This window comes from Onychostoma macrolepis, chromosome 25 (assembly GCF_012432095.1).
Source record: "Onychostoma macrolepis isolate SWU-2019 chromosome 25, ASM1243209v1, whole genome shotgun sequence".
NCBI lineage: Eukaryota > Metazoa > Chordata > Actinopteri > Cypriniformes > Cyprinidae > Onychostoma > Onychostoma macrolepis.
Genome location: NC_081179.1, coordinates 24668888 through 24684143, shown reverse-complemented (window position 1 = coordinate 24684143; position 15256 = coordinate 24668888). Strand labels below are relative to the sequence as shown.

Genomic DNA, 15256 nt, shown 5'->3' with positions numbered 1-15256 from the left:
AGTTAGAAAGTGTAACTAAATGATTAATAAACTATTTAAATGCACATTTATATATATTATTTAGACATAGTAATAGTTCCTCAGTGTTAGTAAATGCTTTATTAACACTCATTCATTTATGTGGAATTTTGGCACTTTTTTGTGACTCACTTTTTTCACTGAATTTTCACTCAGCCATGAAACTGAAAGAAGAAAACCTTTTAACTACACCAAAATATTTTATTTTAATATATTCTTAATTTTGGTGGTTTTTGTTAGTTTTGTTGATTATATTGTTGACGTATATTCATTTTGTTGCTTTTTTTTAATTTTTTAATATTTACTTTCTTGCTTACTTTGTTCTTTTTTGTTCATTTTGTTGCTTATTTAGTTCCTTTTCTTATGACATTGCAGAGGTTTATTTTTCATTTTATATCAAGTGTACACACTGTAAAACCCAACAAGTTAGTAAACCAATGAGTAAACCAATTGCCTTGGCTCAAACCATTTGCAGTTAAGTAATTAAGTGATTAATTAAGTGGTGATTGTGCATTAGTGATGAACACCTGCTGTTAACAAACAGAATCACTGAAGGAAAGAGAACTAAACCTACAACTGACTTCAGCCACAGCCTTAGAAGAAAGTTAGCCTTAGTTTGTTTTCTGGCTGTTGCAACCATGTGTTCCATGGTTCCATAGTAACAAAAGCCCAGAAAAAACAATTAGATGTTGACTGCTATGTATTGATGATTGACAATCATTAATTGGTGATTTTTTTTTTTTTTTTGTGGTGAACTTATTATCCAATTAAATTGATGTTGTATTGATTAAGTGATTTTAGCAGATTTGTGGCAATCAATTAACATTCAATATTTTTCAACCAGTTTGTGCACAAATAGCTTTCTTCGAGAGTAGAATTCAGACTCACACAGACATCAAGAATCAGCATATGAACCTCAACAATGGTGACCATTGAAGAAAAAAAAAAATATATATATATATATATATATATATATATATATTCATGCTGCAATGCATGCTGGGTACTAGCATAGTACAAAACTCATCCATGGCTCCCAGCATGCATTGCTGCATGAATAAATAAAATAGGTGAATTGTCTATTTTCTTTTATTCTTACTATTTGCTTTTATGTTTGCTGTTTTGTTATGGCTTTAGTTGCTTGTTTTGTGATGTTCAGAGGTTTATCTGAATATTTTGTTTATTTTCACCACTGTTGAGGTTCATATGCTGATTCTTGATGTCTCTGTGAGTCTAATTCACACCACAGGTTAAAAAGTTGTTTATATTAACTGATTGTCACAGAGCCACTGGCTCTTAAAATCACTTTTGCTATCTATAGTACAACATACATTGATAACACTTTATAATAACTGCACACTATGAGTCATTAGTAAATAGTAAATTCATCATTTATAAAGCATTGTTCCAACATTAATAGGCATTAGTAAGCAGTTTATAAATACAGCTATAAATGTTTTGTTTTTGAGCATGTCTATAATGTTTAATAATTGTATTTTCATACTTTATTAGTGATCAGTTTATCATTTCTAAATTATTACGTTATTTACATACCAGTTATTTAGGAGTTGTCAGTGGTTCATAAGATCAATTAGAAAGTGTAAGTAAATGATTAATAAACTATTTAAATGTACATTTATGAATCTTATTATTTAGACACATGATAATAGTTGCTCAGTGTGTTAATAAATGCTTTATTAACACATATTCCTGCTGTAATTCATAATTAAGTCAGGTAGTTATAAAACATTTAGTAGTTGCCAGCCATCTATTTTTGTGAGCTCATCTAAAGTGAGGACTGTTAATACCTCGTAAAGCATTTACAAAGGAGATTTAAAGACTCATTTATCTTCCAAACAGACAAGTTAAACAAACACAACACAGAGGGATACAGAACACAGAAATATTTTTTCATGATGCAACAAGAAAACTCTACAACTAAAAAGAAAAATTAAAGTGTACAGTTGGACAGTTTCATTTTTTTTTTCATCTTGAAATAAATATTTCTGAGTTCTGTATCCCTCTGTGTTGTGTTTGTTTATTTTTTTCTGTTAGGAAGGTAAATGAGTCTTTAAATCTAACATATTTATATGCTTAATTTATCAAGAACAAGGCATTTATAGCTGTATTTATAAACTGCTTACTAATGACTATTAATGTTGGAACAATGCTTTATAAAGGATGAACTGACTATTTACTAATGCTTACCTAATGATTCATAGCGTGCAGTTATTATAAAGTGTTACCCATACATTTAATCAGAGATTAAACACCAAATGAGATCAGTTCAGTAACCGATGATTGTTATCATCAATACATAACAACCAATGCCTGATCACATTTTCTCTGGACTTTTGTGTTATAACAATCATGGTTGCAATAGCCAGAGAAGAAAAGAAACAAAACTAACACAGAAGTCAAGGGTCAAAAGCCCAACTAAAGCAGACACTGATCTCTAACATGGTTACTTCAAATGAAACTAAATCAACATCTAAACCAAAGAAGTTTGCAAACAAAAATAAAGAATTGCAAAATATAAATGAATAAATATAAAACAGCAATGATTTTGCAATATATATTTTCCATATCTACTAATTTATTTGCAACGCTGCTTTTATTTTGCTTTTCAATTAAGTTTGAGCTTGCGATGCCGTTTTCCCCTTTGCGCTTCATGTTTCTGCGCATCTCACTTTGTGGCGCTGTTTTGACATGGGGGTGGAGTCAAAGGACGGGGGCGTGTACAACAGTCCTGGGCATGCCTCCCTGGAAGTGACGTCATCGGCCCGAGACGCAGATCACAACTGATCCAGGCACCGTCATTGAGCAGAGGCATGGGGTGGATCGTTTTCTATTATTCACTAGCTTTAAAAAATGCATGTTTTCATTTTATTAACACATGTATATGAGTATTAGCAGCATTTGCTCAAGTTGAAGAAGTTGTTAATGTGAACATCTGCTGTTTATTTCTCTCAGTGTGCACACGTATATAGCATTAAAATGTGTATTGTTTCATTTGGTTAACTAAATGTGTATTAGCAGTATTTGTTTAAAGTCTCTTAACCTGTGCACAGCGTTCTTTGTTTACATTAGTTCAGAGTTACTGCTAGTTTTAATGTAAAAGAATGTAAATAACTGCATAAACTATACATCATAAATAAAGTCTAAGACTCAAGCTTCATATCCATCTCGACTTTGTTTTTCATTTACATAACTCCTGGCATAAATTAAGAAATGACTGTCACTGGAAGATGAAAAAAAAAAAAAAAAAGAAGCAGCTTGAGTTTTGGTTTAAATTTCATATTTTTATAATATATATTTTATAATATTTTTAATATATTAATGGGCAAACAAACCTGCGTGACCATAGCAACCTGGGATTATCAGAGATGTATTTATTAATATTTTATTTTGAATTAAGAAATTATACATTTTAAAAAATATATTACATAATGAAATTATTATATTAACACCACCACGGGGTAATTTTACCCATTGCTGTTTTTCAAATAGGCTACATACTATATTTTCAGTAAAACATATCCAAGTCTTACAGTCATTGACTTTTACAAAAATTGTGTTATTTACAATCCCCAGTTGTTAAAAAAAAATTGTTTAGATAAAACCAGAATAAAAATGGAGCGCCATCGGGACAAATTTACGCATAATTCCTTTATTGTTGCGCTGTCATTGTACTTGTTACGCATGTTCAAATTAAGATGTTTTAGATGTTTATTCCTCTACTAATAAATGTTCAAACTTTGGATTAATTATTAATTTTTGTTTTGCAATTTTTGATTATTTATGGTTCGCTACTGTGTTGCTTATTTATTCCTGAAAAAAAAAAATCCAAATTATGATGTAATGAATAAAATCATTTTTATGATTACCCCAAGTTTATTGGTGTTGTTCTCTTATTCAAATTATAAATTATATAACTAAACAAATTAATAATTAAGTAGGTGAAACTGTGCACTTGAATTTGTCATTGTATGCATTCCTTTCAGTGTGGTGAATTATTATTGCTTATAATAGTTTATTTAGGGTATTTTAGTCATTTAAATAACATGGGTTATCTTAAAAAAAAAATATTAGCTATAATATTACACCACCCAAATATGTATTTATTTCCTTGTAATTCTCATTGTCATTGCAGGCTGGTTTATATTCATCATTAAGAAAAGTGATTAGTTAAAACAACAGGACAAAACATAGCTGATGACTAAAAAATAATAATTTTATGACTCTAGACATTGTGAAGACAGTTGCAGACAGCATTCGAATTAAGTTTATTATGAAGAAATGTTACATGGCAAGGCAAGGCAAGGCAAGTTTATTTATATAGGACATTTCATACACAGTGGTAATTCAAAGTGCTTTACATAAAAGGAAGTGAAATAGTCATTAAAAATAATAACAAGAAATTAAAAATAATAATAATCACAACAATAAAAACAGTGATTTAAAAATGTATTTAAAAATAATTTAAAACATTTATGAATAGAAAGTGATTATACATAGTGCAAATCAGTTCGGAAGTAACAGTGCTCATTCAACAAATGCACAGCTAAACAGATGAGTTTTGAGTCTGGATTTAAATGTGGCTAATGTTTTAGCACATCTGATCTCTTCTGGAAGCTGGTTCTAACTGCGGGCAGCATAATAGCTAAAAGCAGACTCCCCTTGTCTTGTGTGAACCCTTGGTATTTCAAACTGATTCGATCCTAATGATCTGAGTGGTCTGGTAGGTTTATATTCAGTGAGCATATCTCCAATGTATTTAGGTTCTAGACCATTGAGAGATTTATAAACGAGTACTTTAAAATCAATCCTAAATGTAACTGGAAGCCAGTGTGAGAACTGGTGTGATATGCTCAAATTTTCTGGTTTTAATCAGAACCCTGGCAGCAGCATTCTAGATGAGCTGCAGCTATCTAATGGTTTTATTTGGAAGGCTGGTGAGGAGACCATTACAATAATCCACTCTGCTGGTGATAAAGGCATGAACAAGTTTCTCCAAGTCTTGACTGGAAACAAAACATCTAATTCTTACACATTGTTTTTGAGATGATAGTATGCTGATTTAGTTACTGCTTTGACATGACTACTAAAACTAAGGTCTGTCTCCAGAAACACCCCAAGTTTTTATTAGAGTCAAGGTATGCATTCACCTTGAGAACTTTATCTTTGTTTCCAAATGCATTGACTTCAGTTTTCTCCTTGTTTAACTGAAGAAAGTTCTGCACATCCAACAGTTTATTTCATCAATGCATTGGCAGAGGGAGTCAATGGGGCTGTAGTCATTTGGAGATAAGGCTAGGTAAATCTGCGTATCATCAGCATAGCTGTGATAGGCAATTTGGTTCTTTCTCATTATTTGACTTAGTGGGAGCATATAAAGGCTAAACAAGAGAGGTGCAAGAATGGAGCCTTGTGGGACTCCGCATGTCATGGACGTCCACTTAGACTTATGCTCTCCTATAATAATAACATCTTCCTTCTAAGTATGACCTTAACCATTTGAGTACCATCCCAGAAAGCCCAAACCAGTTTTCCAGTCTCTCTAGAAGTATGTTATGATCAACAGTGTCAAACGCAGCACTAAGATCTAGTAGTACCAGAACTGATATTTTGCCTGAATCAGAATTGAAGCGAATATCATTTATTATCTTATTAAGCGCGGTCTCTGTGCTATCCCACTGGGCAAAGTTACGTCCAGTGGACGTCTTTTTGAAGTCTTTGCTGACGTTGAAAAGACGTCCACTGAGGAGCCAGAATGAAAGTTTTTATGACATCTTTTTTTGACGTGTTCTGAGCGTCTGATATAGACGTTCATGGAACCTCCATACAAGGTTAAAAACTAGTTCAAATGTGGTTAGTGGACATATTTTTAACATCGTTTAAGGTTCATTTAGACTTAATTTATACTGTTTCTGGACCAAATAAACACTCTCAGGATGCATTAGATTTAAACTCATGTTTTTTCAAAGTAATTTCCATTTATAATTGCAAAGCAACTCACAGACATTGTGTTTGTCCAAAAATCAACTTCAATGAAACAGTGTTTAATTAAATGATCAAATAACTAATGATTAAGGATTTGGTAAAATCAACTGCAAATCAAAGACAATAAATCTCTCAAGATCTCAGCAGAGGAGGATCAAACATCTCCACAAACAGCATCACCAGCTTCACTCATTAGATTGACTTTATTTCTGTCAGACATCTATAGCTTTTATTGATAATTACCAGAGGTTTAGATGTTGGTATTTGTTTCATTTGAACTCACCATTGTGGTGGACAGTGTTTGCTTTAGTTGGGCTCTTCTTCCTCGTACTTCTCGTGTTCTCGTCAGAAATTATTTATTTTTTAGTGAGCGAATGTTTAAAAATGCTAACTTGATGGAATTACATTTTATTTCTACAGCAATCTTAGATTGACGCATTATAGGCCGCAGATTAGATGGGTCAGCCGTACGGCTTGAGAAGGCCTTAGACTTTCTATCACGTGATAAAACAGAAATATAGAAGGCTACAGGCACACCGGGTTCCCGCTTGTTCTGTGAACATTTGTGAATGTTGCTGCTAATATAGCAGGGACCAGACACATATCACTGAGAGCTGTTATCAGTTGATTTTGGTTCACCTACAGCCGATGGAGGAGGGTTTGGGCCCTGGGGTTGTGGCAGCGGTCGGAGAGCTCTCACAGGAGGAGGAGGGAGAGGTGGGCCTGCAGTCTTTGGTAGTTGTGGGGCCCGCCGTTTTTTAGTTGATATCTGGAGGCTTGCAGCGAACGAGTGGGAGAGTTTGGTCCCAGCATACACCAGTTCCTCCATTTTCTGTGAGAAGCTTAGGAGTGGAGATTCTGGAGAGAGGGATAGTGTGTCTGGTGAGATAGGCTCTGGCTCTGGTGTTTCTGGTGGCTGTGAAATGTTGTCCTGGCTTCCCTGGCTGTTTTCCAGATAGTTGTCCTTTGGTGCTGAGTCTTGGAGCTGTTGTAGTACATCACAGTCTGTCTGTAATGAGCTCTTTGGGCAGGGCTCAGCCGAGATAGTTTCCATGAGGAAAGCTTGTTTTGGCTGCGTGGTGTTATCAGTGTCCTTGTCGGATGTGTCAACCACAAGATGACTCTGAGGCTGACATGAAGTCCTGTGGTCACTCATACTCTGTCCAGGTGTGTGTATGCCATTGAGGCCAAGTGGATTGGCACACACCACTGAAGGATGATGGAGGGAGAAATAGATATGGTCCGTTAGCACTCTCGCACCAAGTTTGTTTGGATGGAAGCCGTCCAGTTTAAACAGTTGTCTATGGCCCCAGAAAATATTGAAGTTGTCGATGAAGTTGACTCCTTTTATACTGCAGGTTCTTTGTAGCCATGTATTCAGCCCAAGCAGCAGTGAAAACATGTTAATTCCCCTTGCTGGGAGTGGTCCACTGATGAACGACTGAACTTCAAGTGTTTCAAAGAGTTCACTGAAATCCTTCTAAAAGAGTTCTGACTATTGTTTCCGAGTATCGTTCTTCCCCACGTGGATGATGATTCGATTTGCAGTCTTGTGCTTCATCAGAATGTTCCGAAGTTCCTTGTTCACATCAGAGACGGTTGCTTGAGGAAAGCAGCATGTTGTTGTAGTCCTGCTACTGATGTTTCTGATAATAGAGTCACCCACTATCAGAGTCCTGGGCTCGGCTGCACTCTGAGCTGAATGCCGCTGTCTGCTTGACCTCGAGCGCCTGTTAGTAGCGATGTTAGCTGCTGGCTGATTCGATCCATGTTTTGTCACATTTGGGGATTCCTCACCCACATTCATTAATGCTTCAATTCGGTTCTCAAGATGTATAGGGGGTTGTAGAATGCCAGTGTTTACAAGTCTTGTCATAGCCGTATCTGGGATAGAGGATGCTACCGCAATAATAATACATGAAGTATATATAATAAAATAGGCCGTCAAGAAAATTTTTCATCCATCTCAAAAGTCTTGTAAGTCCATGTATTTTATTATTATTATTATTGGTAATATTTTTATATTAATTGTTATGATTTATTTTCCCTTTGTTTCGATGTCTTAACGTCCAGGGCTGTATAATAATAATAATAATAATAATAATAATAGCCTAATATACACATATATTACATAAAAAGACACGATCAACGGACTGTGGGATGGATAAATATATTTTATCAATCTCTGATAATCCCAGGTTGCTATGGTCACACGGGTCTGTTTATGCATGATTAAACTCGTGGCCATGAGATAAGTCGTGGGAATGTGATAATACTGTATGTCATGGCCACGAGTTTAATCATGCATAAACAGACCCGTGTGACCAAATTAAACCAAAAAGTCTCAAGCTTTGTTTTTTTAATCTTCCAGTGACACTCATTTCTTAATTTATGTTAAGTTACGTAAATGTAAAACGAAGTCGAGATGGATATGAAGCTTGAATCTCAGACCTTTTTAATGATGTATAGCTTATGAAGTTAATTGCATTCTTTTACATTAAAACTAGCAGTAACTCTGAGCTAATGTAAACAAAGAACGCTGTGCACATTGAGAAAAATAAACAGCAGATGTTCACGTTAACAACTTCTTCAACTTGAGCAAACGCTACTAACACATATATACATGTGTTAATAAAGCTAATAAAACGAAAACATGCATGTTTTAAAGCTAGTGAATAAAAGGAAATGATCCACCCGCATGCCTCTGCTCAATGACGGTGCCTGGATCAGTTGTGATCTGCGTCTCGGGCCGATGACGTCACTTCCAGGGAGGCATGCCCAGGACTGTTGTACACGCCCCCGTCCTGTGACTCCACCCCCATGTCAAAACAGTGCCACAAAGTGAGACGCGCAGAAACATGAAGCGCAAAGGGGAAAACGGTATCACAAGCTCAAACTTGACTGAAATGCAAAATAAAAGCAGTGTTGCAAATAAAATTAGTAGATATGGCCATGGAAAATATGTATTGCAAAATCATTGCTTTTGTTTCGTTTATATTTTTCAATTATTTATTTTTGTTTGCAAAACTTCTTTTTGGTTACACTTTATTTTGATAGTCCACTTTAGACATTCTGCTAACTATAAGCAACTTTGTAACCACATGTCAAGTACATGTCAACTAATTCTCATTAATTTACAACTACATGTCTACTAACTCTCAGTAGGGTAGGTTTAGGGTTAGTAGAATAAGTTATTGTATGTTGTGGACCTATCAAAATAAAGTGTCAGAAGTTATTAAGCAGACAGTCTACTAATACTCTAATGACTGCTAGTTGACATGTAGTTGCAAAGTTACTTACTGTTAGTAGAATGTCTAAAGTGGACTAACGAAATAAAGTGTTACCTTCTTTTTTTCTCACAATACTTCATTTTCTTTTGCAATTCTTTATTTTTGTTTACAAAAAGCACATTTATTTTTTCTCAATACTTTCATTTTCATTGGCAAAACTTTACTTTCTTTTGCAAAACTTTATTATTTTGCATATATATGCAGAGGTGGAAAGTCCAGGGGCCAAAGAGTAAAAGTCCTGCCATGTTTTTTCTTCCACCCATGAACTCAGCCGGCTGATTTTACCAGAGGAGGAGCCAAGACATTCCTTTCAAGTCTCAAATCAAATCCCAAGTCAAATCCCAAGTCCTCAAAGAGTTAAAGATAATGAGATCATTAAGTGACTAATTAAATGATGATTGTGCATTGGTGATGAACACCTGCTGTTATTGAGGATTACAGAGGATCAGATGTTGATGTTTTATTGGTTAAAATGATGCCACCATCATGGAGATCAGTGTTTGCTTTAGTTGGACTCTTGACCCTTGTCTCCTCTGTTAGATCTCTTTCTGCAGCAATGCATGTGGTGTAGTAAAGCAAGGAGATCAGTGCTGAGCAGAGAACAACTATGTTTTTATAGCTGGTCTGTTTACATCCAAAATAACTTCTTTTTTTTTTTCTTTTATGTGTTTAGGTATGCAATGCAATGCATATAATTATTTGAGCTCCTATGTTATTTAGACACATACAGACATCAAAAACCAGCATATGAACCTCAACAACGGTGTTAACATTGTTAGAAAATTATTGTCTAACATTCTAATAAAGCTTCCCATCACACTAGATGTGGAATTTCATTGTTACATGTTTGATGTCCGTTTTGGTTTGATGTCACCATTATGGTGAGAAGTGTTTGCTTTAGTTGGGCAATTTGACGCTTGACTTTTTGAGGTTTTTCTCTAGCTGCTGTAACTATGTTTGTTATGGCAATAACAGCAAGAGAAAATGTGATCATATGATGTTGGCTACTTGCGGATAATAAACACATTATCATCATGCAATGATCTAATTATTGATCACATCTAGAGTCTAATCTATGTGATTAATTTCACTTTAGAGACTGTAGTAATGTGTTTCAAAAGCATAAGGTCCAGCAATGTTCTAATCAAATCATCTTTAATTCTATCCGTAATTTTTAAAACACATTGTTTACAAACTGCTTTAAACTACTGAATGCTTAGACACACACAGACATCAATAATCATTGTATGAATCTCAACAATGGTGACATGCTTCATGCCACAATGCACTCTGGGAGCCCTGCATGAGTTTTGTATGATGCACCCAGAATACGTTGCACTGAAATTATCTGTGGAATTATTCTGTGGAACCACTGAACTGCTATAATAAAAAAATGTGCAACTAATACCATTATATTATTCTAGATGAAATCAGACAACCAGACTGCTATGTGATATCTTGCCCAACTAAAGCAAACACTTATCATCATAATGGTGAAGTATAACCAAAGTATTACTTTCAAACAGACATCAACATCTAAACCATTGTTACTCCCAATAAGAACTTCTGTAGATCTCTAACAGATATAAAGTCAGTCTGGTTAGTAATAAGTGAAGTTGGTAATGCTGTTTGTGGAGTTGTTTAATCCTCCTCTGCTGAAATCTTGTATTTTATCTTCAGCTGTAGTCAGTTGTAGTTCTAGAGTTTCTGTTTGTCTCTTTTTTTCTGTTCTCTTTCCATCAGTGATTTTGCTTGTTAACAAGCTTAGACAAGCTGAAAGGACTCTATAAATAGTAAATGAAGATTATGTGGCTCAGATAAGGTCCAATGTGGTTTATTTCTTTGCTCTTGGCTGACATGTGGTACTGCTATGGCCTGCTTGTAGCCCAGATCTGGCAAACAGGAGCGGTCCGCCTAAGTGGCATCATTCCACGCTTCATGTGGGCCAGATCATCATTCCACATGTGCCAAATCTGGGCCGACAATATGTTGCTATCTGGGGTGCATTGTTATGGGAAGAACCAAGAGCGCATCCAAGAGTAACACATCTGACTAGCGCATAACTTAGTTCATGATAACTTGTTCATTTCCATCGTTTTGAGCATATATAAGTCGTAATATTAAGTTTATGTTCTATAAGTATCTGATTCTCAAATAACCTAATTAAGCCACAAACAAACCGCTTCAGTTTACCAGTGTTCATTCAGATCTTCAGCTACAGCGCATGCTGCTCAAACAGCAATGCTGCTATTTGAAACAGTGGTAATAATTTGTTACTTTTTCAAAATCATTGATGCATTATAATTAATAACCACCACTTTTATTTATCTCTTATTATTTTCATCAACAATATGGTTTAGTAATTAAAATAATTTCATTATTGTTTGTGCAGAGGCTATTCCATTTTATTGATCCATGGTGCATGCATTTTGATTCTTTACATGTAAGTAATGATGTCCAATGACTTGTTTGCATTATTTATGCATTATTTATTTGTAAGACTTTTTATGAGGAAATTTGGTAATAGGAGAGTAAAATTATTTTTAAAACGTTCACTGTTCAAACTAGGCTGCTTATGTTGAAGTGTTTGGAGCATGGCTTTTAATAATGAGATTTCTTTTTTGTTTTTGTTTTTTTAAATCAGGCTCTCAAAAATTACATAAAAATTTAGATTTAGATTTATCGGCCAATAAATCGGTTATTCAAATATAAAGAATTATCGTTATCGCATCGACCAAAATTTTATATTGGAGCATCCCTAGTTTGAGACATCATCTGTCCCACACCTGTGTTGGAAACAATGCCACGAAACTGCATTGAGAGATCGGGGTACTCCACCCAGAGAGGAGGGGCACCATCATGAGCAGTAACACCATCAACTCTGGCATATATTATAGGTGCGTTCGACTTGAAACAGCGCTGCGCGCGTCACCTTTATCTCTATAGTGCTTTATACAGAAAAGATTGTTTCAAAGATATTGAGTAATAATAATATTGCACTAATACAATATATAAATAACATATAAATAAAAATAGTATTTAAATTATGCAAACATTCGATTCTGCTGTAAAGCAGCTCTAAAAAGAACCAAATTGTATATCTAAGCACAATAGACCAATTTGTTGGTAGAGGCTATTTACATTAACTCCACCCACCGATGCCTGGGTGCGATAAACAGCACTGCAAAGGACACACATCTTTCCACAGTATCAGTGGTACAGTGAGTAGAACATGAACTGCTTGCTTTTTGACCCGATCAACCGAGTTAGAGTTCTAGTCTGCCTTTTGCCAAACTCATGCTTCTCCTTTTCCCATCACATATCACATCAGAAAGGCATTTATTTTCAATAAAAATAAAGTAAATATTTGAAAAGTGGAAATAAAATGCCACATTAATAATACAAGGCAAGGCAAGTTTATTTATAGCACATTTTATACACAGTGGTAATTCAAAGTGCTTTACATAAAAGGAAGCAAAATAATCATAAAAAAAAAAACAAATCACAACAATAAAACCAGAAATTTGAAAAAGGAAAATATGATTTAAAATGAATTTAAAAACAGATAGAAATAAAAATGATTATACATAAAATACAGTGCAGTCAGTTCAGACGTAGCACAGTGCTTATTCAACAAATGCACAGCTAAACAGATGAGTTTTAAGTCTGGATTTAAATGCGGCTAATGTTTTAGCGCATCTGATCTCTTCTGGAAGCTAGTCCCAACTGCGGGCGGCATAATAGCTAAAAGCGGACTCCCCTTGTTTTGTGTGAACCCTTGGTATTTCTAACTGACTCGATCCTAATGATCTGAGTGGTCTGTTAGGTTTATATTCAGTGAGTATATCTGCAATGTATGTAGGTCCTATGCCATTGAGCGATTTATAAACGAGTAAAAGTAATTTAAAATCAATCCTAAATGTAACTGGAAGCCAGTGTAAGGACCTGAGGACTGGTGTGATATGCTCAAATATTCTGGTTCTTGTCAGAATCCTGGCAGCAGCGTTCTGGATGAGCCGCAGCTGTCTAAATGGTCTTCTTTGGAAGGCTGGTGAGGAGAGCATTACAATAATCCACCCTGCTTGTGATAAAGGCATGAACAAGTTTCTCCAAATTATGTAGACGAAATACTTCCAAGGCACTCACGGGGTAAGATAAAAAGCCTTTAATGTGCTGGGCTTAAATCATTACAAATAGTTAAAAGTAGATCTACGCGTTTCGGCACAAAGCCTTCTTCAGGACACCAAAAACATCAGGTATTATATAGTTTTATAGGAGGAGTTCATAGACTTGGCAAATTCATTTTTCATAAGTTTGTTGGTACAGACATCTGTTGTGGGCATTCTTGGCAGTTTTTATGAGGCTTTTTTTTAATAGTGTTCATATCAATATCGGAATTATATCATATTGACCGAAATTAAGAAATATATCGTGATATCAATTTTGGCCATATCGTCCAGCCCTAAGTCAAGGTATGCATTCACCTTGAGAACTTCATCTTTGTTTCCAAATGCAATGACTTCAGTTTTCTCCTTGTTTAACTGAAGAAATTTCTGGCACATCTAACTCTTAATTTCATCAATGTATTGGCAGAGGGAGTCATTTGGAAATAAGGCTTATGCTCTCTGTTCTGCTCCAGGTTGTATAAGTTTGGCGCCACCTAGTGGCCGTTCTATGCGAAGTGAAAGTGAGTTGAGAGTAAAGCACATATCTCATGCGAACAGATTCTCATCAATCTTTGGATGCCATCCTTTGTTTTGCGTTTGTGAAAGCATCATCTGTAAGTTAATTTTTTGTTATGTAATGATTGATTACATATATAGCCTATATGTACACATATTTGTAATAAGTTCGTTTGAATCTTCAATTTGATGTAATTTTAGTAATAGCCTCTAGCAGTTAGCCTAGCCTTTATTTAATATGTTGATTTCATTCTACTTCGATATGACAACTTGTCCATATGAGTCAATATCTGTATTTGGCACTATTCTGATTATTGTTTGTTTGCTGTTCTTTACAGTTTTACTCCTAATTCATAATGTACATCTCAATGGCATCTTATTAAAGTGACAAAGACTAAGATGAATCCTGACTCGTCTGTACTTTATGGATGGAGTTTGGCTGACTGTTAAGTTGCATTTGCACATGCGAGGAGAACAGTACAGTAAAAAGATGATAAACCTACAAGCAAATCAAGGTACACGGCAGAAGATTGCAGTCACATTTGTATTATGAATCACGATGAGAAGCTTACAGCCTCTGCGGAGAAAAATGCAGAGGAAACCATGAGTAACATAGACCGAGCTTCTGAGGCAGGCTCAAAACGCTCCCGTTCATCACAAACATCAGTCCTCACGATCATCACGGTCGTCAAGGATTTCAGTTAGCATTGCAGCAGCCACCGCACGGGCTCAAGCAGAAGCAGCACGAACTCGAGTACAGTTTGTAAAGAAAGAGAACGAAATCAAACTGGACAAAATTTAATTAGAAATGACCCATAAACTGGACAAGGCAAAAATGGAGGCAGATTTGGAAGTGCTCCATCACGAAAAGGAACAAGCTGCTGCGCTGGCCCAGGCAGAAGTGCTGGAAGCAGCTGTAGGAGGAATTGAGGATTGTATTTCCAGTGCTAGTTTCTCTGTGTCTTCACATAGCAGAGTGGAGCGCACCAAAGACTATGTCGAAAATCAAACTCAAGAGGACTTAGAAAAGCCAAAAGAAAAGGATATGCAGGATTCAAAGATCAGTTACAAGCAGCGTCCTGAGGCCTCAGACATTAACAGTACTGCTCACAGTCTTTCTAAAATTAATTGTGTACAGGATGAGATCTCTGAACTTCCATCGCAGCCACTTGATCAGTTAGTCACGGATGAGGTTAAACAGGAAATATATGTCCCACATACTTCATGTTTCTCTCAGAGGGAACCGGTAGTGGCATGGCCACA

The 15256-nt window shown here is 35.5% G+C and overlaps 1 protein-coding gene across 6 annotated transcripts in view; it reads right to left on the bottom strand.

The window, feature by feature from the left end:
* ldlrad3 (low density lipoprotein receptor class A domain containing 3) overlaps positions 1–15256 on the bottom strand; it is a 135099-nt gene that overhangs the window by 76832 nt on the left and 43011 nt on the right. The gene's annotated exons all lie outside the window — the stretch shown is intronic.